At 44.0% G+C, this 22,639-nt stretch overlaps 1 protein-coding gene across 1 annotated transcript in view; it reads left to right on the top strand.

Moving 5' to 3' along the window:
• The window catches only part of PDZD2 (PDZ domain containing 2), a 139,706-nt gene that overhangs the window by 790 nt on the left and 116,277 nt on the right, over positions 1-22,639 (top strand). The gene's annotated exons all lie outside the window — the stretch shown is intronic.

Raw genomic sequence — 22,639 nt, 5'->3', positions numbered from 1 at the left:
TAAGTAAAAATGAACACAGACTCAGCAGCACTGAAAGATTTTTTTTACAGGTGCATCTTATTTTTGTTGAATCATTTGAGTTGAGGGAAGCTTTTTTGACAGCTAAATGTTGTCTGAGACTTTTTCAAAGCAAGACATTTTTGTGTTTTCCAGATTGGAACAACTTCATTTTAATAAATTCCCTTTGATTTTATTGCATTTGCTCTCTTTTGCTGTCTAATGTCCCAGAAAACTTGAAACCTTGAAGGGTTCAAGTCAGAAATGAAAGTTCTTACAATGATATAGATTATTCTTGCTTTTTTATTTCAGCTGCTGCATGCTGTACAATCAGTTATTGGCCCAGCTTTGCTCTTTGTGGGCCAGCAGACTTGCTCTCATTTCCCTTTGCAAAGGCAAAGAAAGACCTTTCTTTGCTAAAGATGAGGATGCAAATGCTCATTCATATTTGAGGTTGCAATGTACCGGAGGGCATGAAATCCTCTCCCTCTTACCAAAGGGGATACATCATGGGGATGGACAGTTTTAGAAACAAAACACCAGTGAAGTGGCCCTTCTTTAAAAGGAAACTGTTGATCTGCAGCCTGGGTAATCAGCATGTTTTATGGGCCTTGGGAATAATATGCCATTTTAAAGCAGCTGAGAAAGTGCTTCAGCAAGTGAGATTTGCAACAGGGGCAAATAACAAGTTTTATCTGAAATAAGCTGTGTACTGAAAAAAAAAAGAAAGAGTTGAATCTTTACAGATACGCCAAGTGAGAATATAGCATTGATGGGAAGACTTATTGGTTATTTATCTGCTGCTTTAGTTGTTGGGCTTGCAAAGCCACAATGGCCTTGGGGGGGGGGTAACACTTGCAAGTTATAATCCTGCAAAGTGCATGGCCTTTGTTCCCAACAGGCAGTGAATGCAGCAGCGGTTTGGAGCGACCGTCACTCCCGATTCTGCTATGTGGCAGAATAAAAGCAGGGACTCTTCATTCTGTGGGTGCTGGGCAGATCAACCTGGGTGTGATTTTGCAGGTGTGATAGCCACCCTCTGTAATTTCAAGCCTGTAATTCAATGAGTGTATAAATATTGGTATTGTGGCAGTACCAGTCAGTGGCACCCCCAAATTTGAGAGGTGTTGTGGCAAAAAGCAGTTAGTTTGCTGTTTCCCCTTTGCCAGATGTCACTGTTTCTAAAATCCAAGGGAACTGCTTGCAGTGGCCAGCAATAATGTTATCTTATTATTAATGAAAAATGAAAGATAATACCCAATGGAGTCTGAAATGTTTGGATATCTGTTCTTTTTATCCTATCCCTGAAGGCTTCATTTTGGGCTTGTTCCTTTTGGAAAGCTCTGTTATTAGACCAGCAAGCTGTGACTGCTGCTAATGAGAACCAAGTGCTCCATTTTCCTTAGTTGAGATTTTTTTTCTGGCCATTATGAAGACAGAGTTTTGGTGGTGCAGGACCAGTGTTGTTCATAAGATCCTGTTTTAGAATATTCTACGTCCAATTTAGGCCAAAATTTAGGACATCTCTTAGTCAAAACCTGATTTATTTTCAGCATCCAAAGCATCCTTGCCTAACTTACTGTCAACTGCTACTTGACAAGGGTGATGTTTATGGATGACAGCTTGGGACCTTGAGGATGCTCTCAGTTTGGAGTGCTTGGTGTTGCCTGTCAGCGAGCTGGCTGGTAGCTCCAACCCCATGTTACCACCTTGTTCATCTGATCTGCTCCAGGATGCTTCAAGAGTCCTTCAGTAGGTTTCTCCATTGGTGTGCTCAGAAGGGAAATAATTCTGCCTAGGTTTAGAACAGGCTGAAAGGCAATGTCAGCTTGCCTTCTGGGAAGACTGTTTGAAAGAAGCAGCTTTCCTAGAGTATTTCCATATTGCTGCTATGGTGGCAGTAGCAGAGCCCTTTCCCCTTGGCTCTTCAAGGTGTTGGGGCAGGGCAGGACACTGAGCAGTAGTCCTGGCTTGATTTCTGTCTGCCTAATTATTCTCTGGCTGGGTGAGAAACTCTTCCAGATTGGCACAAAGGGGTGTGAGTGCTGTGATTTGCGGTGTGATGCACTTAGTGCAACCTGCGCACGGTCAGTGAAATTAAAATACTGTCTTAGCTCCTGAAGCACCAGGCTGGATTGAGCAAGCAAAATCACTGCTTGCATGTTTATTCCTTGCCTGCCAAGTGTGCCAGGGCTGCCCCATCTTGCCTGGTGAGCATGTTGTCCACCCTGGTGTTTTAGGGCATCTCCTGATTTTATTTCTGTAACAGTGGGGAATTTGGTATGAGGGTCTCACGACTCTGCCGCTTTCCTGGGGGTTACCACCTCTGCAGCAGGGCTGGCAGAAGTGTGCTCACGTACCCCAGGCTTCATGTCACCTCACCTCCAGCTCCATCCCACGACGAAACCCCTCCCTGTTCCAAGGGGCTAAGCCAATACACTGGACAACGGGAGAGGAGAGGTCGGGGCACACGGTCCCTTCTGCTGGCTGTCCTGTGGATGTGGTCAGCCTCTAGAGGATGCAGGGGCAGACAGCTGGAGCCATAACAGATTCAGCAGCCCCGGACAAATTGGGCGCTTTCAGCACCTGCCTGCTATAGATCCTGTGCCTACAGGTCCTCAGGTCTTGGAGCAGTGATGGGGTCAGGCACAGCGCAGAAAAGCAGCATGCTGCTTCTCAGAGGAGCTGGCTGTGGGTATCACTCATCTGTCTCTCCCTGCTAGGGAAGGTGAATCTGACTTCTTTAAAGAAAAGTTATTTATTTAAATTCCACCTGATTGCCATGTAAACAGCAGAAACAGGTTGATTATTGCTGAGCTTGTTTCTTTTTTTTTTTTCCTTTCTTTTCATTTAGAGAAACATTATGCAGTAATAAAATCATCAAAGCTCTTTGCTTAACAGGGTATTATTACATTAGAGAAGAATGATGTACATGGTGGCATTTTGGTGATGCTAGTGACTGAGGGAAAATTATTGCTCTCTTCAGAGTTAGCAAATTGTGTGTGTCTATCAAACACAATTGCAGGGAAATGAGCTGTATTGGAGTACTGAATAAAGGTTAGTAAAAACTCTGCATGTTTATTTATCCTCTATCTATACAACTGTATCTCCAAAACACATGGGTTATGTTCCCCCAGACAACAACTTCCTATGTATTTTGGAACTACTCTTCTCATTTTGGGCTATTACTCATTTACTGGAGGGAGGCTGTTAGTATTCCTGCAGATGACAGATGAATCCTTCATTTCTTGAGCATGACTGAATGGGGCTTCATTGAGCAAGTCCTGGGAGGATTGCAAAAGAATTATTTTGTCAGGAGTATCATTCAGTTTGAAATACTTGATTGTGAATTTCATAAGCATAGCTGCAGTGCTTGGACACAACTACTACATACATCTAATCTTTAAAATCAGTGCTGAACAGATTTCCAAATTCAAACTGTTTTTGAAGAAAGCAGAGTAAGATACATTACAAGTGATGACAGCGTTCTATAAACATGAGATATTATTATAATTTTGTCATTGAGGAAATCCAACCACTGCTTCAAAATATCGTGTTCCTCATCAGCAAAAATGACCAAACATGGCCATGTGTGGGAATGCAGTCAAGAGAACTGGCTGGCTTCTTTTTAACCCACAACCTGGAGTCGCTTCCAAAAAATGAACAGAGAAGTGTTTTGACAGCCATACCTTTGCACAGCGTTTTCTTAGTCTCTCCTCTTCAGCCAGTGTCCTGGGAGATTTGCTAGGACTACCTCCCAGCACAAGATACAGCATGCTGAATGTCAGGGAAATCAGTTTCTTTTCAAAGATGCTGAAAAAGACCTTCAGAAATCAGATGTGCAATGGAGAATGAGCTTCAAGTGCCACTACTGAAGGTGAAGCTTTGACCTTACCTGAAGTTGGGGGTTTCCAGCAAGGCCAAGGTCTTTCCTGAGTGCTTGCTGTGACTGCACATCACATCTACATGCTCCAGGGTAGCTGGAAGTATGAAGGCAACGTGCTGGTCCTCCTAACAGATCAATTAGTAGTAGTTGTGTGATATATGGACATTCTAAACACAGTCCTGCTTCTATGTAAGTGCCAGCAGCTGATTACAGAGCACAATACTGAACGTCTAACCAAATTACAGGTCTCAAAATGTGCAAAGGACTTTGTGCTGCTTGCCTGCAGCAGTCACTAACAGTCCTGGGCTCAGCTGGAGGAAATCTTGAGGTTCTGTATCAAAACAGTCCTTGCTGGTGCTGCAAAGCCAACGTGCCGTCCCTGGCTGTATTTGGAGTCAAATTGTGCTCTGAACAGTGGTCTTCAGGAGGGTGCTCTTCTTCTTTGCCCCCTTGTTGGGAGCCCTGCATGCAAGGAGATGCAGAACATCTGCTGAGGGGATGGGAATGGAGAACGGGGACCTTGCTGCGTCTAAGCAGAGCTGCTCAAAAATCTGTCGGTGTGGTTTGATAACTGATGTTTCAGAAGAGCACACCTTTCAAGGTACTTTTTATTGAGCTCCCCCTTCCTCAGAAGTTTCAGCTGAATGATTTTTTAGCATAAACTGCTTTGACCCTGCAATAGAAAGATTTTATTTTTGGAAGAAATAGCCCCCGAGTGTGGTCACTCTTTGATGTCAAAGCGCAGTGCTCCGGTTTTGCATTTTCCGTGGGGCACTGCTTTCTGCCACGCTGTGGTGACACATCGCCACTGCAGGAGGCTGGCAGTCCTCCCCACGGCCACTTCGTCCCTGTTGCTGGTGGCCGCAGTTGTCTCCTCAGAGCATCTGCAGCATTTTGTAGCACCGTGTTAACTCGGTGTGTTCAAAATACTTCCAGGTGCTCCGCCTGGTGCGTCGGGATGGCATGCTGTGGGAACAGGGAGCGAGGGCTGTGCTCCCTCTGCTCATCGGGTGGGGCCTTCAGTTTAAGTTTTTGGTAACAAATCCATTCTTTAGTAGGGTTGGGCATCAGGGTATAGGAATGCCTGTGTTATGGTGGAAGGGGAGGTTTTCAGGTTTCTGTGCCTGTGATGGGCTCGTGTTTCTCTGGAAGTTATTGTGGATATATTTTCTGCTTGGTGGAGCAATCTCCTGTATACATCCTTTTTCTTAGGGAAGAATCACCCCAAGAAACCTATCCCTGGTCATCGCAGAAAGCTTTGTCTCACCACACCCCCACCTCGCAGACACGTCAGGTTGCATGGATCGATTGCTCTGTTCTACTGTGTTTCCTCACCTCCTTCCTAAAGCAAAAGTGCTGCCAACACAAAGTGCTGCTCAGTATAAGCAGCTGCATTGCCTGGTGTTAGTAGGGCCTTCTCCTGGTTATGTTCATAAGAAAATATTTTTGTTTTAATAGGAAAACAAATGGAAATGTATCCTGGCCCTTTGCCCTTGGCCAAGGGGCAAACATTTCTGTGGGAGCTCCTTGTTAAAATATTAACAGCACTGAGTACACAGAGAAAAACAAACACAGTGGTCCTGGAGACTGCAGCCTCCAAATACAATCTCAGGGAATAGATTTCTCATAACTGACCTATAAAATACCCCCAACCTATTGTGGAGTTGAATTAGTTTCCTTTTTGATATCATATTACCAATCTTCATGCTGCTAAGTGATGGATCAGGGCACAGAGGCTGAGACTTGGGGCTTGTTATCACGGGCACGGATGGGAAGCGTATGCTGACATGCCCTCCGAGCTGCCTGGTGTGTGAATCCCCAGAATGAAAAATAAGCAGCATGTAGGAATTTTGGCTGAGGGTTTTCTCCTCCAGTTGAGCTGCTGTGGGGGGGGAGGCAGTGAATGTGTGCTCAACCTGTGCAAAATGAGAGGAAGCCTATGGATGTCGAACACTTCTCAGGCAGAGTGTAATTCTCACTGTGCTCCTAAAGTCTTGTATGCTGGAGCATGGAGCTCCCTCTGAAGCACGGCTGCTGTATTTTATGCTGATAGTGGATATTAATTCCCCCCTTAAAATATAACAGGAATAAGAAACAAAGAAAGAGATGTGTTTCTTCCCTTCTTTTACATATTCAGGAAAGGTATAAGCAGACTTAGCCGCACGTGTTGAGAAATAAATTGCTCTGAAGAAATGAGCTTTATCCCAAATCCTCTCTCAAAAGCCAAAGACTTAAGCAGAAGGTCACTAATCCCCAGACTCAGCAGAGATCATTTAGCTTGTTTGTCCTCTTTGCTTTATTAATCTGAGCATGGGTTCTCTCAGTTTCCCCTCTGCACCCTCTGGTTCCTGCCTTCCCTCTCAACCTCCCTGTGCTGAGCCCAGCCTCTGCGGGGGCAAAACCAATTCTCTTGTAGTGATGGTCATTTGCAGCATCCCACCGCTACAACTGTCTCCTGATCAGGCTTTCCAAACCCCTCATCCTCCTCAACTTTGCATCTTATTTATCTTCTCGCTCAGCTCAGTTTTATCTAAAACCCATAAAAGATGATGGAAAGACTGCCACTGATTTAAATGGCTCATGTCCTCTATGTGTTTGCATGTTTGTCCCAAAATTCTGGGAGCAATATGCTTGTCACTGCCTTCTACACACTGTTGCCACTGAACAACAGAGCTGGCCTCTCTTGGTAGAAAGCATGATCCCCAGAGGGCGTACATGTATAATTAGGCAACATCCCCAGAGTCATCTGCAGCAAATGCTCCCCAGCCCTGGCTCTGCACGCTTTCTTTTTGGAGGGATTGCATCAGGCTTGAAAAGACTTGGACAGAGGTTGGTGGTATTGCCTTAGGAGGCATAAAAGCTTCGGAGGTTACACAGTGGGTTGTCCTGAACATTTTTTGTGTGCTTTTGTTTGTTCCATTGAACTGTGAAAGCCCTGCTTGGAAGGCTGTGCCGCGTTGCCAAATGTATGGCTGTGCATCTCCATTTAATTTGCTGTTCTGACTGTGCTGTAATTACAAGAGAACAAGCCCACTGTTTGGGAGGAAGCTCTGCCATCCCCACTCATCTACTGTGGGAACAGCCTGGTTTGGTGAATCAGCCTCATGCCTCATCATTTATCCCTCATGCCAAAGTGCCAGCAAGAGCCCTCTTCCATCCAGAGTGGGTTTTTCAGCCTCGCACGCAGCAAGCATCCTACGCTCTCAGGTCATCTGGAAGCACAGTCGGGATGCAGCAGAACTTAACTAATTGGCAAACTGCTGGAATGTGTAAAATAAGGTCACTTTTTTCCACCACCCAGCCAAGGAGCAGGTGAAGTCTTCAGCCCCAGCAGCAGTTAATTTCACAGCCTCTCCAGCAGTGCATTTGCTTGCACAGAACAATGTTTTAGCCATCAATAATTAAAAATAGAGATGTTCAAAAACATGAGCAAGGAACATTTTGTGCCCATTATTCTTGCTCTTTGTGTAACGCTTGTGCCCTTACACACCAATTTGCAATGTGCAGTCATTCAGAGTGTCTCTTCTAACTTGTAAATGTGAATTTCTCTTCACATTCTGGGAGTCCAAAGTTTTGCACAAAGCAGGCTGTGGGCTAAAGACTGATTTCCATGAGACAGGAGCACCAGGCTGCTGCAGGAGGAGGAGACAACTGGAGCCAGATTACTGGGTTGCAGCGAGATACATGGCAGGTTGTCCTTTCCCACCTGTACTTACTGACGTACCATGAGTCCTGGAGAGGCACAGCTTTCTCCGTTGAAATGTTTTTCCCATAGCATTGGGCTAAGCAAGCAGCGTTCCCATTCTCAGAAGGGTTTCAGGGCTGCTCTGCAAGGAGGTGATGATCATATCTTCTTGCCGACCTCATGTACCTTTGGGTGTGATGGTTGCGGTCCTGGAAGATGCACTAGGACTGAGCCGTGACCCTCCAGAGCTAAAAGCATTAATGGTGGCGGCAGCTTAAAACCCACTTATCCCCTGTCACTGGGAATCAGGACTTGCTTGGAAAGGACAGGAGCGGGGAGGGCTGAAAGATGATGAACAGGAGACAGTTCCACAGGCAGAGGCTGTGCTTCAGCATCAGCCTCAGAGAGACAGCGTGTCAGCATGAACCTGCCATCTACAGACATAAGTGAGAGGATAAATATAAGAAATGTAGGTGTGATCAGCGGAGAGGCAGGTACATAACTCCAGAGACAGCTGCTGTGGTGGATGGCTTTGGGGCTGGGCTTTTTTTCCCGTGGAAAACTCATTGCTTTTCTTATCTGATGTGACACTTGCCTCCAGCTCCGAGCAGTATCACATGCTCCTTGAAACTTAGTTTTCTGTCTCCTTTCTATCAGAGGTAGGCTAAGTCGGGAAGGGCTTGTGTATCAATTGCAGGCTCTGCAGCATCACTCACCGTTCTTTCTGCTTTCTCTGGATGAAATCTATGACTCTCAGCAAGATCCTCTGGGCCTCCAAAGGGAAACACTTTTAACAGACCAGTACCAGTAAAAAGATAATTTGGCAGGCACTGCCAGAAGGTTTGGGGCAGCTCAGGAAGACTTGTACCTACTGAGACAGGACGAGAGTAGGGCAAATGTGATTATTAGCAGCAAACTTTACCCTAGAGCATCCAAGATGTAGGAAGCTCAGCCAGACTGAAGGCTGTTTAACAAGACTGTGAGAAACTAGAAGTAGGTGGAAAATGAATTCAAGCTTTTTCAAAATGCAACAGAATTGTTGAAGTGTGACTGAAGGAGATTATTGTTTCTGCTGATGCCTAAGAGTCTGTTCTATTGTTTAAAAAGATGGCAAGGTCTGTTTTTTCCCTTCTCCACAGTAGGTATTATAGATAACTGGATGATCTTCTAAAAAAAACCATGGCAAAACAAAGAACTGATTAATAGAGCAATCATTTTGACTGTGTTTTCCTAGTCCGTTACTTGATCATTGGAATGGGTTCAGGCTAGCAGAGTAACAAAATCAAACAAAAGTCAGTGATGTCCTGCTTCTCATCCTGATACACATTGACCAGCAGCTCTTTGTGCTGTGATAACTGAAGAATTACTAATTGCTTGCCAATTTTTCATAGCCTGGGCTATTTTTCTTCTGGTAGTGAAGAGAAAAACATGGACATGTGGTAACCAGTGAACTTTGTGGTACCATCTATCCGAACACAGAGCCGAGATAAGGAAAATGGGCTAGAGTTGGGGAATTCCTTCTTGAAAACTCACAGATGATAAATGGAGCCAAACCGGTATGCGACATTCTCACTGACAATGGTTTCTAACAAACACACTAATTGTTCTACTGAAAACGACATTTCATATTTTCATTTGTAGAAAAGTTCTACTAAACCACAGATTTTTCTCAGTTTCCTCTAGAGGGCAATGTCATATAAATATTTTAAGCAATTTTTGGGTTATGTCAACTGGGAATTTAGCCTGCCTTATCTAAGAATTCATAAGACAGCAGTGAAAAGTGTTTCTTTACATGGTTTTTAGGAGGTGTATATATGTAATATAATTACTTTAATTGTTTCTTGGGCTTTTTCAGTGCAGTAGCTAATCCCTTTAAGGAGTACAGAAATACATTGTGCATTTTGGGCAGATTTGCCTATGCCGGAATGCAGAGAGGGAACTGCTCATGAAGACCTGACTCTTTCTTCCATCTGTGCAGCTTCAAGGACGTTCAGCAGCTACTCCTTATTTAAACTATTGTAAATAGTCAGTCCTCTGAGAATGAAGTTCCCAGGTGCTGTAGTTTATGTTGATAGCTGGAACTTCAGTGTGGAGGATAAATCTAAATACCAAGTCTAAGTGGTCCATAGGACCTAGGAAACAGAAGGGGGTTTTGTTACCACTTATTTCCCTAAAAATTCAGGTATTCCCAAATTTATTAACTGTATTTCTTGCTTGATGGATGTTACTAACAGCACAATTTTCAAATTAATTGTCCACATAAACAGCTGCTAAAATTAGTATGAACGAAAGGTGGCCACTGTGGACTTTAATAACAGAATTTAAGGGATATTATCTCCTATTTTCAGTCACTGTAGTGTAAAAAATGACAAATACTGGTAAAGGCTGGTTTGTCTTCCTTAAAGCTCAGATGTATAATTTGAAACATGCTTACATGGGCACAAACTTCTTTTTTTGTTGTCTCTATCATTATCTTCCTCCCTTCCCCCAACACAGCACTACTAAAAGGGAAATTTGCTCTTGACTTCCCAACGTGAAAATGGCTTTAGGGAAATCCTTTTAGAATTAGTCTCCTTTCCCCTCCTGATGGTGACTAGTCCTCTGGAGCATCACCATAATGGCCTTATTGGATTAACTTGCAAATCCCATATGTTTACTGAATTTGTGGGTTAACATTCTTTGTAAAATATCTCTTCCAAAAAAGTAATGGGCAATCTGCAGTTGCCAAGTTCTCTAAATGAATAAACCTGTTTGTTTGTTTTTCCCCAAACAGGAAAAAGAATTAATTCAAGTAAAACATTTATTCCCCAAAGTACTCTATTTGAAAACAAGGGCCTGTGAATAAAAAGAGCAATAGTTGCATTGGCTTCAAAGCCAGCAGGCATTAGGTAGCAAAGCAGGATTTGCCCTCTACTTTTGAGTAATAGGAGCTCCAAGAAAAAATCTGAGGACACAGGTTTTCTGTAGGCTTTACAAGTTAAATAGGTGAGAACTGCTTTTTAATTACTGCTGCTGGCCAGGCATGACTTTCTCTTAAACCATGTCTTAACAGAAATATGATAAGGAGTTTGTAAATTTTAAGTTGCTATGAAAAATTTTTGGAGACACTAGTGGCAACCAGATATTCTTAGTTTTGTTTCTCATGCTGCATGGATCTGATGAATAGCTTCAGGTTTGAACCATATATTCGTCACCACCTTGGTTTAGGCTCCCACTGGCTCCAAGGTATCTGACAGCTTAATGCTTAATCACTGGGGATTATTCTACGCCTTCGGCTGGAAGGAGCTATGTTTGGGGCTGTAGGTGTGTGGGGAGGTTGATTCACCCTGAGCTGGGATCTCCGTACGTGGGTAGCCCTGGGAATGTCACCCTGGGGTTGCTGCAGGTACTGGAGGAAGCGAGGGTTCTTCACTTCATCTCCTCCTGCGCACTCTCTCTGCCTGCCTTGCTGACGAGTGGTCTGAAGCACAGCTTTCTTGCACAGAAGAACAAAGCTATGCTGAGGACTCTGACCATACCATAACACTGTGGGCTTCAGTGGAATTGCTTCCCGTTTGCCTCCATGGAAATGGGGAAACTCTGCCTTCCAGATTTCCTCCCGCCACTCTGTGTCTGACCCAGCAACACACAAAATTGTCTCCTCTCTGATCTGTTTTTTGATCATTGCCTGCATTCAGAAAGTAAGTGCTATGTACAGCAGAGCAGAAAATTATTTAGTAAACTAGCCAATTTCATCAGGATGAACTATGTGGTTAAAATAAATCGGATTTCAATAATTCAGCAGCTATGCTGTGGAGAAAGAAATAATAATAGTTAAAAAAAGTGTGTGGATGCCAAATGGATCAGAAGTTAATGGTGGTGTGTGGAATTCAAAGTAAACAAGGGTTTACTGCAAGGCTCTGCCTTTAAATGGACTCTGTTTTAAATAGTGTATGAGAAAGGAAGAATGTCAGTGCTTTATTAGAATTATTTTGTGACTCAGATGCTTTCTCCGATGACCCAAGAATCAAATTATGAACTGTGGAAATGAGTTTAAAGGGCATCATTATTAAAAAAAAAAGTTATGCAAGTTAGTAGAGAAGTAAACATCTGTCTTGAGCTGGATTTCAGAAGAGCTTGAAAACAAACGAGGTAAAAGACAAGAGGGTAGAAAAAAATTGGGATGGAAAAAGGATTTAGAAATTCATTAATTCTGGCTGGCTGAATAATAATCAAAGTGTTTTGTCTAATATGTAATTAAATTAGATATCATTATCTGTTAAAACAGTTCAGCCAGCTCTAATAACCAAGGAAACCAATCCAGAGTCCAGGTGTCAGCTCCCATACTCCCTGAAGTTTTCCCAGCCTCGAGGATATTATCTCATTTAATGATAGTATCAGTAATAGTATTAAAGAATATGAGGAGGCATATTCTCCATTTTTATATAATCTTCAACATGCACAGCGGCGCACTTGGGACCCACTGGCCACGTACTGCATCAGAGGAATTGTGCATGACTTCGTGAAGCCAAGTCAAGATCTCCTTTAGATAAAAAAATGTTATATACCTTGCTATATAGAGTCATAAGCTGGTGTAAGAAACCAGCATGAACCCAATGTAAAGAACTAGTTTAAATTCCATGTAAAGTTTTGCCTTCTTCACGTATTAGCGGCATTTGTTACTTGCTTGTAGTTAGCGTTGCTTTCTGCAGCAAGCCTGTGCTGGTTGCCTGCTTTACGTTCCATTTCTCTTCTGCATGCTTCTATTTTAAATCATTTACTTGTAAGTTGTGTTTGCATAAACTGTATGTGACTTAGGGCTATGTATCTACCTCCTGTCAGGGTCCTACAGACTAATGGATAGCACGTGTGGACTTAAGAAGTGTTGGGTCCTGGTCAAGCCTTTCCCCCCACTGCGAACAAGTCACGGCACTGGTGACAGGGAGGTGATGACAGCAGCTCACTTTCTGCAGGTGCTTGAGTTCTCTGGGGGAGAAGCACTTTATTAAATGCTGGGTTTTACTGCAGAGCTTTTCTTTCCAGGTAGCTGCCTGTCTGTTGGAGGGTTATAAAGTCAGAGCAGCTTCATAAGGGCTAAAATTCTTTGAAATACCTGTTTCTGCAGAAGTACATTTGAGCAACACAAATAAGCCCTAGCTTATGAGATACCTGCCTGGTTATGAATTTAGCCATTATCCAGTCTTCTAGAGTGTCTCCAAGAGGCATCAGTGTAAACACGTGAGACTTATTTACCTGTAGGGTTTTGCTAGAATAATGACAGAATGGAAAAACTGAATTCTGTTTTTCCGAGGCCTTGAAGCCAAAACAGTGTCCTTTTCTGCACCTAGTGCAGGCTTTGAGAAAAAAAACCCAACCTTGTTTTTGTTGTGGTGCTCCAGCCAACAGACAGCTGAAGTTTGATTTCCAGATACGGTATTTGAGGTTTGTTGTGAAGTAAGAAGGTTGAAAGCCAAGCCTGCTGGAGCTGCCAGTTTTCTGGTTGGAGCAACCGCTCCAGTTTATAAAACTTCACATATTATACCCTCATCGGGTTATCTTTTAGAACTGAACCAGTGCAGAAGTCTAGCAGGGCAGCTCTGGATGTGGCATGTGTATTTATTGAGGAAAAAGGAGCCACTTTGGGGCTTTATTGGGGAAAATGTGATGAAATGGATTCCTGTTCAATACAACTTTTACTTGGTGAGAACTTCCTTGCAAGTATAAACAGTTGGGAAGCAACTGAGCCGAGGATGAACCAGTATCAGTATCAAGATAAGCATGTGAGAAAAAGCAAAATAGGATTAAATATAACCATATAATTCATCTCATGGCTGCATGGCCACATAGTGGGAACAGCCTGGTAATGCTGGGAGCATCCTCCCTACCCTGGCCCCCAAACTTAACCCTCTCTCATGCTCACTTCACACACATACCCTTGTTTTATGGTCCTCAGTTTGGCAGTGAGGGAGCCCATAGGAGATGTGCAGGGGTGGTGTGGGAGTTTCAGGCATGGACACAGGGAGGAGGTTTGTGCTGCTGTTCATGTTGTCCAGGGACTTCTGTTTCTGGGGCTCCCCAGACTCCTCTTTGGAGGACTAATGTTGTGCAGGGAATGGGACAAAAAAGTGAATGTGAGGTGAGGCTGAGGGTTTCCATCTTGGTCATGTTTTGCCACCTACTCTTTCGACAGCATTCATCAAAGTAGCCTGAAAATTGTATCCTGGAGAAATGGCTTGATTGAATATTTAAATTTTGAACTTACCATCGCTCTTATTTTTCCCCAGGTCAGCTGCATATTGGAACTTTTAACCTTTAGATTGTGCCAATTGATCAAAATGTTCTTGTGTAGTTACTGAGGCCTGATTTTTTTTTTTTCCCCTTTCAATTGATAGCAAAATCTGCTTCTGACTTGAGAGGAAGGCTTGGGACCTTACCAAATGAAAGCCTGAAACCAGAGGAGCATTTGTTGTTCATAATACCCCTTCTCTTTGGGTACAATCAAAAGGCAAATTATTTTTCACCCCTTATAAAACAACTTCACTTTTTTCCCAGGCATTTTACGTAATCATGGAGGGGAAAGGAGGTGAATCCCAAATATTAGGGGATAGAGAAGTGGTTCCTGATTTCCATATGTGTAAGCATTATGCCAGGGTAACTCAGTTAACTAAAGAGGTGACTTTTCGTTTATGACCATGTAAAAGGAGAACTGGACCTGCAGGATGTGTTCTCACATATGGTCAGCTGCCACAGATTGGTCCATAAGAAAACATCCCAGCTCCAAAAAATTAACATGAAGCTAAGAACGAGTCATAAATCTCTGATCCAACGAGATATAGGGATATCCTAGTGAAAAATCCAAAATGGATCAGAAATCCAAGAAAGATCCTGCCCACGGAGCCCATAAGCACGATGCCTGAGATCTGCAATCAGTACCAGATGCTACTGATACATGGTGTGGAGCCTGTAACAAAGACACACTGGACCCGTCCAGCCCAAGCAGAAAGCCTTGTAGATTAAATTTGTATTAGCTGGAGCCTGTAGATTGCTTTAGCAAGCAAAGTTGAGCCTGGGTGTTAAGATGATCTGGATCAAGAAATCCAAATTAGGTTTCCTTCTTAAAGAGAAACGAGCACATTTTGGCACTGGTTTTTGTAATGGTTTTAGAAAGAAAATATTTGGAAACAGATGCAGTATGTTTCTGTATATTAAATCCAGTCTGTGAAATAAAACTACTCTCTCTGACTGCACAGAACGGTCAGAAGACTCCTGGAACAAAAACCTCCCTAAATCTCATGTATGTTTTAAGGAAGACTCTTGAAACCTTAATAAGTGGTGAGCGGATGCACGTTCTGACACATGCTGTGAAGTACGCACGGATAAAATGCAGGATGGTTGGTGATGTTTAAAAAGCAAACAAGATCTGGGCTTCCACTTTGAATATCATAAGGTATGGAACACAGCGTATTGCATTAATGGGGGCTATTCTAGCATAAAATGAAAGCCACATTTGGAACAATCTCTGCAGCCCTGGTTTAGGACACTGGGGAGAGTAATATAAAATGACTCCAGGGTGGAGCACAGGTTGCTGGAGGGGGCAGCCTCTGCTGTAACTTCCATTATTTTTGTAGTTAAAGAGAAGGGAAAAATGTTGCTTTGTTAGGAAATCCTAGTGAGCAGGCACATATGGGCAGTGTATTTGCCGGGGGGAGTTAACCCTTGAAGAGTGAGCTTGTGTAGCCCTACCTGCTATGCCAGTCCTGCTAGCTGGGGTGCTAGCAGTGCAAGTAATGCCTAAGCATCCTGCTGGGTGTTTGCAGAGGAGTAAAACGCTCTGTTCCCTTGGCTGCCCTGAAAACGCTCCATGCCAGAGCTTGCATTACTCCCCATGGAGGTGTGTTTAAGTGTCACCAAGCTCCTGACAGCCTTCATCAGCAGAGGGGCTGGCCTTGCTCTCCTGTCCCAGCATCATCATGCAGTCGAGGTTATGGCTGGGGCTGGGAACCAGCCTTCCTCTCCTCTGGCCCTTCACTCTCTTGTCTCTAACTTACCTCCCTCGTGCTCTTTCTGGGATGTGTGGTCTTGTCCCATTTTGTGTCACGGCTGATTCACTTCCAGTACGGCAAGTGGGGGAAGGCAGGGAGAGCACCTGGAGGCACCATCCTGGAGCAGATTGCCAGTAACATCCTGATGGGGTAGTTGATCTCTTGGCCAAATTAATCTTCTCTGGTAGATTTGGGAATCCCAGTATGAGACATGGGCAGTAGCGGGTGTGCAGAGCCCTCCCAACCTGCAGCAGCGCCTTGCTGCCTCTAGCTAGCAGCTGGTGGGTCTTGAGTACATTTCTCCCCTATCTGTTGACCCTTTAGGTTTATAATGAGATGTACATTGCGTACAGTGTGTACAGAGTCTTGTTGCTGGAAGGTTCAGATTGCTGTTCTTGTGCAAAGAAAACAAATGCCATCGATAGCTGTGTTCCCCTAGGCTGCTGAGCACCCCGTGCAACATTTTACACTCAGCAGAGCTTAGCGGAGTTAAAAATAGTTCTTCTTGTCAAAATATTTCTTGGTAGTAAAAATGTCCTCAGGATACTTTGTGAAATGGTAACCTTTGGACCAAACAGGCTAAGGAAACATCAGACATAGTCTTCAACACTGCAAAAAAAGTTTGTCTTAATTGTGCAATACGGGAGAAAGGTTAAGAGAAGAGAAAACTGGCTTCACCTTGGGCAGGGAAAGAATGGAATTTAAATAGAGATCTAAGGGCGAGTATGTAATGTAAGATATTATAACTCTGTGAAGTATTTTTCCCTCAGTGCTTGAAAGATTATCTGGGAGAAAATATATGGCTTGGTGCAGTGGATGGACGTCTTGCTGGGAGTCTTTGAATTCAAGGCACGGTAAAACCTGCCTTTCACTTTTTTTGTTTTTTTTAAAGGATAATGTAAATTCTAAATTTGGCCCCCAAGTTATAATTTCTAAAACCAAGCTTAGATAAGTGTTTCCACCCTGGAAAAAAATATCTTAGTGTTAACAGATTGTTTTGAGCAAATGCATGTTCTTGTGTAGAGTCTCAAACCTGGGCCATACACTATAAAGAAGTGAATGTATTAGGTGAACAGAAATTAAAATTAAACAGAGGACATTGCTGAGAGAAATGCAAACAGTAAATAAGGGTTGAGATGTGAAAGATGGCTTGATAATTTTTTTTTCATTTTAGTAACTGTAGCTGCTGTTAAATGTAGCAGATAAGGCAAATTGTTTTAAGACTATGTGATTTCTAGGTTATTACTCTCTGTTTTATTTCAGCAGCCCTAGTACCTTTCCTTATATCTGTTTTCTGCTCTCCAATCTTGAGTTACTGCTTTGTATTTTGAAGTTAAATACAGTATACTTAATGCCGTGTATATCTCCACTGTTGGGGACTAATTGATATCGTATTATTCTGGTAATACAAAGAATCATAGAATGGTTTGGGTTGGAAGGGAGCTTAAAGATCATCTAGTTCCAACCCCCCTGCCATGGGCAGGGACACCTTCCACTAGACCAGGTTGCTCAAAGCCCCATCCAGCCTGGCCTTGAACACTGCCAGGGATGGGGTAGCCACAACCTCTCTGGGCAACCTGTTCCAGTGCCCCACCACCCTCACAGTGAAGAATTTCTTCCTTACATCTAGTCTAAATCTGCTCTCTTTCAGTTTAAAGCTACTACCACTTGTTCTATCACTACATACATGCCCTTGTAAGAAGTCCCTCTCTGACTTTCCTGTAGGCCCCCTTTAAGTACTGGAAGGCTGCTGTAAGGTCTCCCTGGAGTCTCCCCTTCTCCAGGCTGAACAACCCCAACTCTCGCAGCCTGTCTTCACAGGAGAGGTGCTCCAGCCCCCCGATGATCTTTGTGGCCCTCCTTCTGGACCCGCTCCAACAGGTCCGTGTCCTCCTTATGTTGGGGGCCCCAGAGCTGAACACAGTCCTGCAGGTGGGGTCTCATGAGAGTAGAGTAGGGGGGCAGAATCACCTCCCTCGACCTGCTGGTCATGCTTCCTTAGATGCAGCCCAGGATGCGTTTGACTTTCTGGGCAGCAAATGCTGGGTCATGTTGAGCTTCTCATCAGTCAACACCCCCAAGTCCTCCTCCTCAGGGCTGCTCTCAATCCACTCATCCCCCAGTCTGTATTTGTGCTTGGGATTGCCCCGACCCACATGCAGGACCTTGCACTTGGCTTTGTTGAACTTCATGAGGTTTGCACGGCCCCACCTCTCAAGCCTGTCAAGGTCCCTCTGGATGGCAGCCCTTCCCTCCAGCCTGTCGACCGCACCACACAGCTTGGTGTCGTTGGCAAACTTGCTGAGGGTGCACTCAATCCCACTGTCCATGTTGCCAACAAAGATGTTAAACAGCACCAGCCCCAATACTGACCCCGGAGGAACGCCATTTGTCACTGATCTCCACCTGGACATTGAGCTGTTGACCGCACCTCTTTGAGTGCGACCATCCAGCCAATTCCTTATCCACCAAGTGGTCCATCCATCAAATCCATGTTTCTCCAATTTAGGCACAAGGATACTTACCTGAATCAGAGAACGGCTGGGGGAGAAGGCTTTATCCCCTATAGATTTGTAGTAACCTCTAAATAAAATCTATGAGCACATAAAGAAATTAAATAAAAAGTGAGGTCACAGCTATAAAATGCAGAAACATTGCATCATAGTTTGGAGTTTCATGGAATATTCTCTGAAAGTGGGAATTTTTTCATTTATATAATTGATTTTTAAAATGATCGGCTTATAAATAAACTGTAAATGCATAAAATCAGCTCTAATATGGCTCCTTACTAAACATTATAAACATTTCACAAACAGCTCTCTGCCCATGGAGCTCAACCTCTGGCTAATGGGGTATAGTTGGAAGATGTATTCCAGAAAAAGGCCTGGGGGGAGCAGTGGGAGAGGGTTATCAATACAGTCAGTCTTATCTCACACCCTCGCAAGGATATGCCCAAGCAAACAAAAAATCCCCAAACCTAGTTAATGTGACAGATTTTTCTTAAAATTTCTGTTTTGAAGACTAGTGAGCTTTCGTATTTTAAACACCAGTTAGCCTTAACATAGGAAGTTACAATGTAAGCTCTCTGGGACAAAGACCCTATGCCTGTATTTTCCTTACAAATTACTGACTGTATTTTGAGTGCTATAAAAATAATAATTACATATAAATGAATAGGTTAATAAAATTGAGCGATTCAATTTCCCAACAGCTCTTAATATTGCTTCTTATGATTTGCTTTTTATATTTTGCCTCAGAAACCCTGCCTTCTATAATAGAAGAAAACATCTCTGACTATAGCCTGTGTAAGTAAAGGAGCACAGCTGCAGAGCTTGCTGACACACAGGGACAAGACATCAGATCAACCCTGCCACCCCCCCCCCCCCCCAAAAAAAAAATCACTGAAAATCATCTCGTTTCCTGTGTTTGTATGGTGGGAGGAATAAGCAAGTGTTTACAAATAATTCTAGTATAGCTCTTGCAAGGGCCTTTCTGCCTGCAATTTGCACATAAAACCCCACTAAAGATTAAGGGCTGGGGTGTTTTCAGCCAGACCTGGAGCTATTTGGAATTTTTTTGGTCATTGGCATTTTTCTTTACACCCCATGAACTTGCATTGGGTTTGCAGCCAGCACGAAAGGATGAGGGTGTAACTCCTAGCTGAGCCCTGGGTGTCTCTGGGGGGATGCTGTCTATGGGCTGTGGTATTCAGCTCTCCAGGGCTGTTTATAGTAGTTGTGTGTTGGAGCTATTAAACTTGCATTAAAAAAAAAAAAAAAAAAAAACCTTTTTTTTTTTTTTGGGCAAAAGAAATGGTAAGGGAAAGGTTTTCTCTGCAGCATTCATCTCATAGCGTAATAGCATGTGGTGCAGAAATGGGGCTTTCTGGAGGTAGTGTTTTCAGAGACTTAGGGAACTCAATGGTCTAAATGCACTGCATCAACCAAGCAAACTGTGGGGAGATCCACGCAGAGGTCAGGAAGGGATTTTTGTATTTACACTGGCGTGGCTGGGAGCAGAATGTGGCCTTTGCAGTCCTTGGCTCTGCCTTGGCATGCTGGACTCTTATGCAGTGTTAACCCTCTTTTCTGTCATTTTTGTGGTTTCTGGCTGAGTTCTGAAATTTGCTGTTTTCTTTTAGGAAAAAATGGAACATCATATTGTTGTTCTGGGTTATATGTGGTCCTGGATGCTTACTGTGTTTTCAGAGGAATTCCATTTAAGTCTGTGTAGTCATTTTGCTGCCCATCAGATCCACAAAAGTCTTGGATCCTGGGAACATGTACCATATAATTGACTTTATCTGTGTGTGTTGTGTGTCAGGGGTGTCATACATCTGGTGTCCAGGACAGAGCAGTGTTGGGAGAATGTAAATGTCTGTATCTGTTGTAATGAGCAAATGTTTCTGGTGCTTCCAGCTTCTGAAGATAACGCTTGAGATAAGGCTTAACTGTAGTGCAGTTTTAGATATGTGGGAAGAGGCCTAGGACTTAAGAACTCTCCTCAGTTGCTTCCTCTAAGTGTTAAGTAATACTAATGCAATAGTGAAACTGATTTCAGTGACATTTAGTTTGTACCAGTGTGGCTCCAAGGTGATTTGTGTTCATTGTTGTTTTTCTGAATGTTAATGAAGAACTTGTGCATGCAAAGATGATGACAAGTAGAGAATCCAAAATAGCGGCAGTCCCCAAAACGCCATGTAGCATTTTCCCTGTGCAGTGGCATGGGATGCAACTGCAACTTTATTAGCTAAGAACCAAACTGGCTTTTTGTGCAGCCTTCTTTTGACTGCCACGTGAAATAGTTTCATCAGTCCACAATTTCTCCATCCTTAATTTTCTTCATCTTTAATTTTGGACTCCCGAAATTCCAGCTGGAAAGGAATTTGATGCCCAGCTCTGTGGGGCAGAAGAGAATGTTCTGTTCTAAGTAGTCCTCCTTGTTGGTTGCATACGTATGAAGCCAGTTTTCTTTAGACAGACTTGCTCTACATGTTTATAAATCAATGCTTTACCTGTAAAAGCCAATATGACTCAAATCCTGTTTTGGCTTAGATCACAACGGATTACTTTGAAATGCACAGCTGCATGTGTGTGCATAAAACACTTAAATGCTATCATTATTCCCCAGAATAAGAGCTGAGAAGATTTAGGGCCAAATCCCCCAAAATTTCAATGGGATGTCGGCTCCTAAATAGACTAGAGAAGCCATGCGCAGCTGTCACCAAGCTGGGAAGTGCCCAACAGTTTTGGACTTTCCTGATGCCTAAGAGCCTGTTTCTGTGCTCTCATCCAGGGCACTTTGGTCTTGCCTGAGCCTGAGCAGCTCATCTGTCTCCTTGTCCCGTGGGGACTCCCCATGCCGTTTCCCTCAGGCCAGCCAGGAGGAGGAACCACCTTCTCACACCCTCTGGCTGCTCCTGCCTAGATTTTACCAGGCAGGACTTTGCATTTTACTTTGCATTTGAATAGGAAGTCGGGTCATGTTTTGTGGCCCGTAGGATAAAAGTTTCATGGACCTTTCTGGACTTCCAGTATCATAGGAGCTTGCGCAAGATAACCTATGTGGTGTCTTTTCTGTTTATGACTGTAGCCTAAATAGTTAGGGACACAAAGGGAGGCATCCCAGCGTGTGATTCCTGCTCCAAAACTCTTTTGTATTATTATAATAACTAGGTCGTGGGCACAACACAAACAGTTTTTAGGGCAGGGACTCGGGACAGCCTCTCCTCCCGTGTGAATGTCCTGCCTTTTGGATTCTCTTTTGCACAGAGGAATAGTTAAAAGAAGAGGTGATGCAGAAGGGCTTAGGCAGGACCCGTCTGGAGGTTACTTGTTTTCCTAGGACAATAATGCTAGCAAAATAATGCCGGTGTGCCTTTCTCTCCTCTTGGGCTGAGGCTGCTGAACTTGCTGTCCATATCCTGGATGAACGCCCCAGCCCCTGTGCTGCTCGGGGGACGGACGCAGCCATCACACCCTCCTCTCACTGTGCTCAAAATCTGATCTCTGCTTTTTAAATGAAGGGGCTTAGGAGTTTTTTTTCTCAGGAGATGTCAGGCCATGAATCATGGTTGGAAGGGAGGCATTTCCTGGTTAGCAGCATTGAGCCCCAGAAAGAGGCACATCCCAAGGATTGAAAGCTTCCCTTTGGGTTAGCTCTAGGTATGTTAACTATCGGTGTGTTCAATTTTGGCACCTAATTAACTACCTGTGCTCCCTGGAGCTGAGGCACTGACACCAGGCTACGCATTGTGCTTCAAGGAACAAAGTTCAGAGTCTCTTCTGTCTCCGTCTGAACTCCTGTCTCCCTCTAAACTCCTGGAAGGCTGAAAATCACGCTGAAAATCCTGAAAAACTGGAGGGGCAGTTCTTTCTGTGTAGGGTAGTGCTGTATGTGAGAGCCAGGACTCCTGTGAGCAAAGCTAAGCTGCTAAAAGACTGCTTGAATACAGCATGGGACTCAGTGGAAGAATTTAATCCTTGTCCATCTTGAGTACAGCCTGATCTGCTCACTCCTTGGGAAAATAAAATACTTTTTTTTTTTTTTTTTTACAGTTATAGCAGTGGGTTTGTTCCCGGTGTATGGCCAAAACTTCAGCCATCAAAAGATGGCTGTGACCACGACTGTAGAAGCAAAAAATGCAATATTGGATATAACCTGGCTGCTGTTAGGCCTGCCGGGAACAGGCAGCCACACACCTGAAAAATGGCCGAGAATGACAGCCCGCGATAAAGACACTGGGCTTTGGCACATGAGGCCACGCTCCAGGGAAGAAAACAAGCCCTGGTTGTTGTGTGGAGGCAGCAGCGGGGATTTTAATTTGGATGCCCGGAGTGGAAACGTTTTCAAAGGGGGTGGGGGAAAGGATGGCTTTCAGGAGGAGCGTGATTTGGATGGGGCACGCCTGTAGAAGGGAAAAACACCGTGTCCGGAGCGGGTCCCGCTAGGAAGCGACCTGTTACGGTCCCCTAAGGCAGAGCAGGGCTGCCCTGCTCATCCCCCCGCCCCCCCGCGGCGGGGACGGCTTGTGCACACGGGAGCTCCGGG

This window comes from Haliaeetus leucocephalus, unplaced genomic scaffold, assembly GCF_000737465.1.
Source record: "Haliaeetus leucocephalus isolate CR32 unplaced genomic scaffold, Haliaeetus_leucocephalus-4.0 Scaffold174, whole genome shotgun sequence".
Classification (NCBI taxonomy): Eukaryota; Metazoa; Chordata; class Aves; order Accipitriformes; family Accipitridae; genus Haliaeetus; species Haliaeetus leucocephalus.
This window is presented reverse-complemented; position numbering and strand designations above follow the sequence as displayed.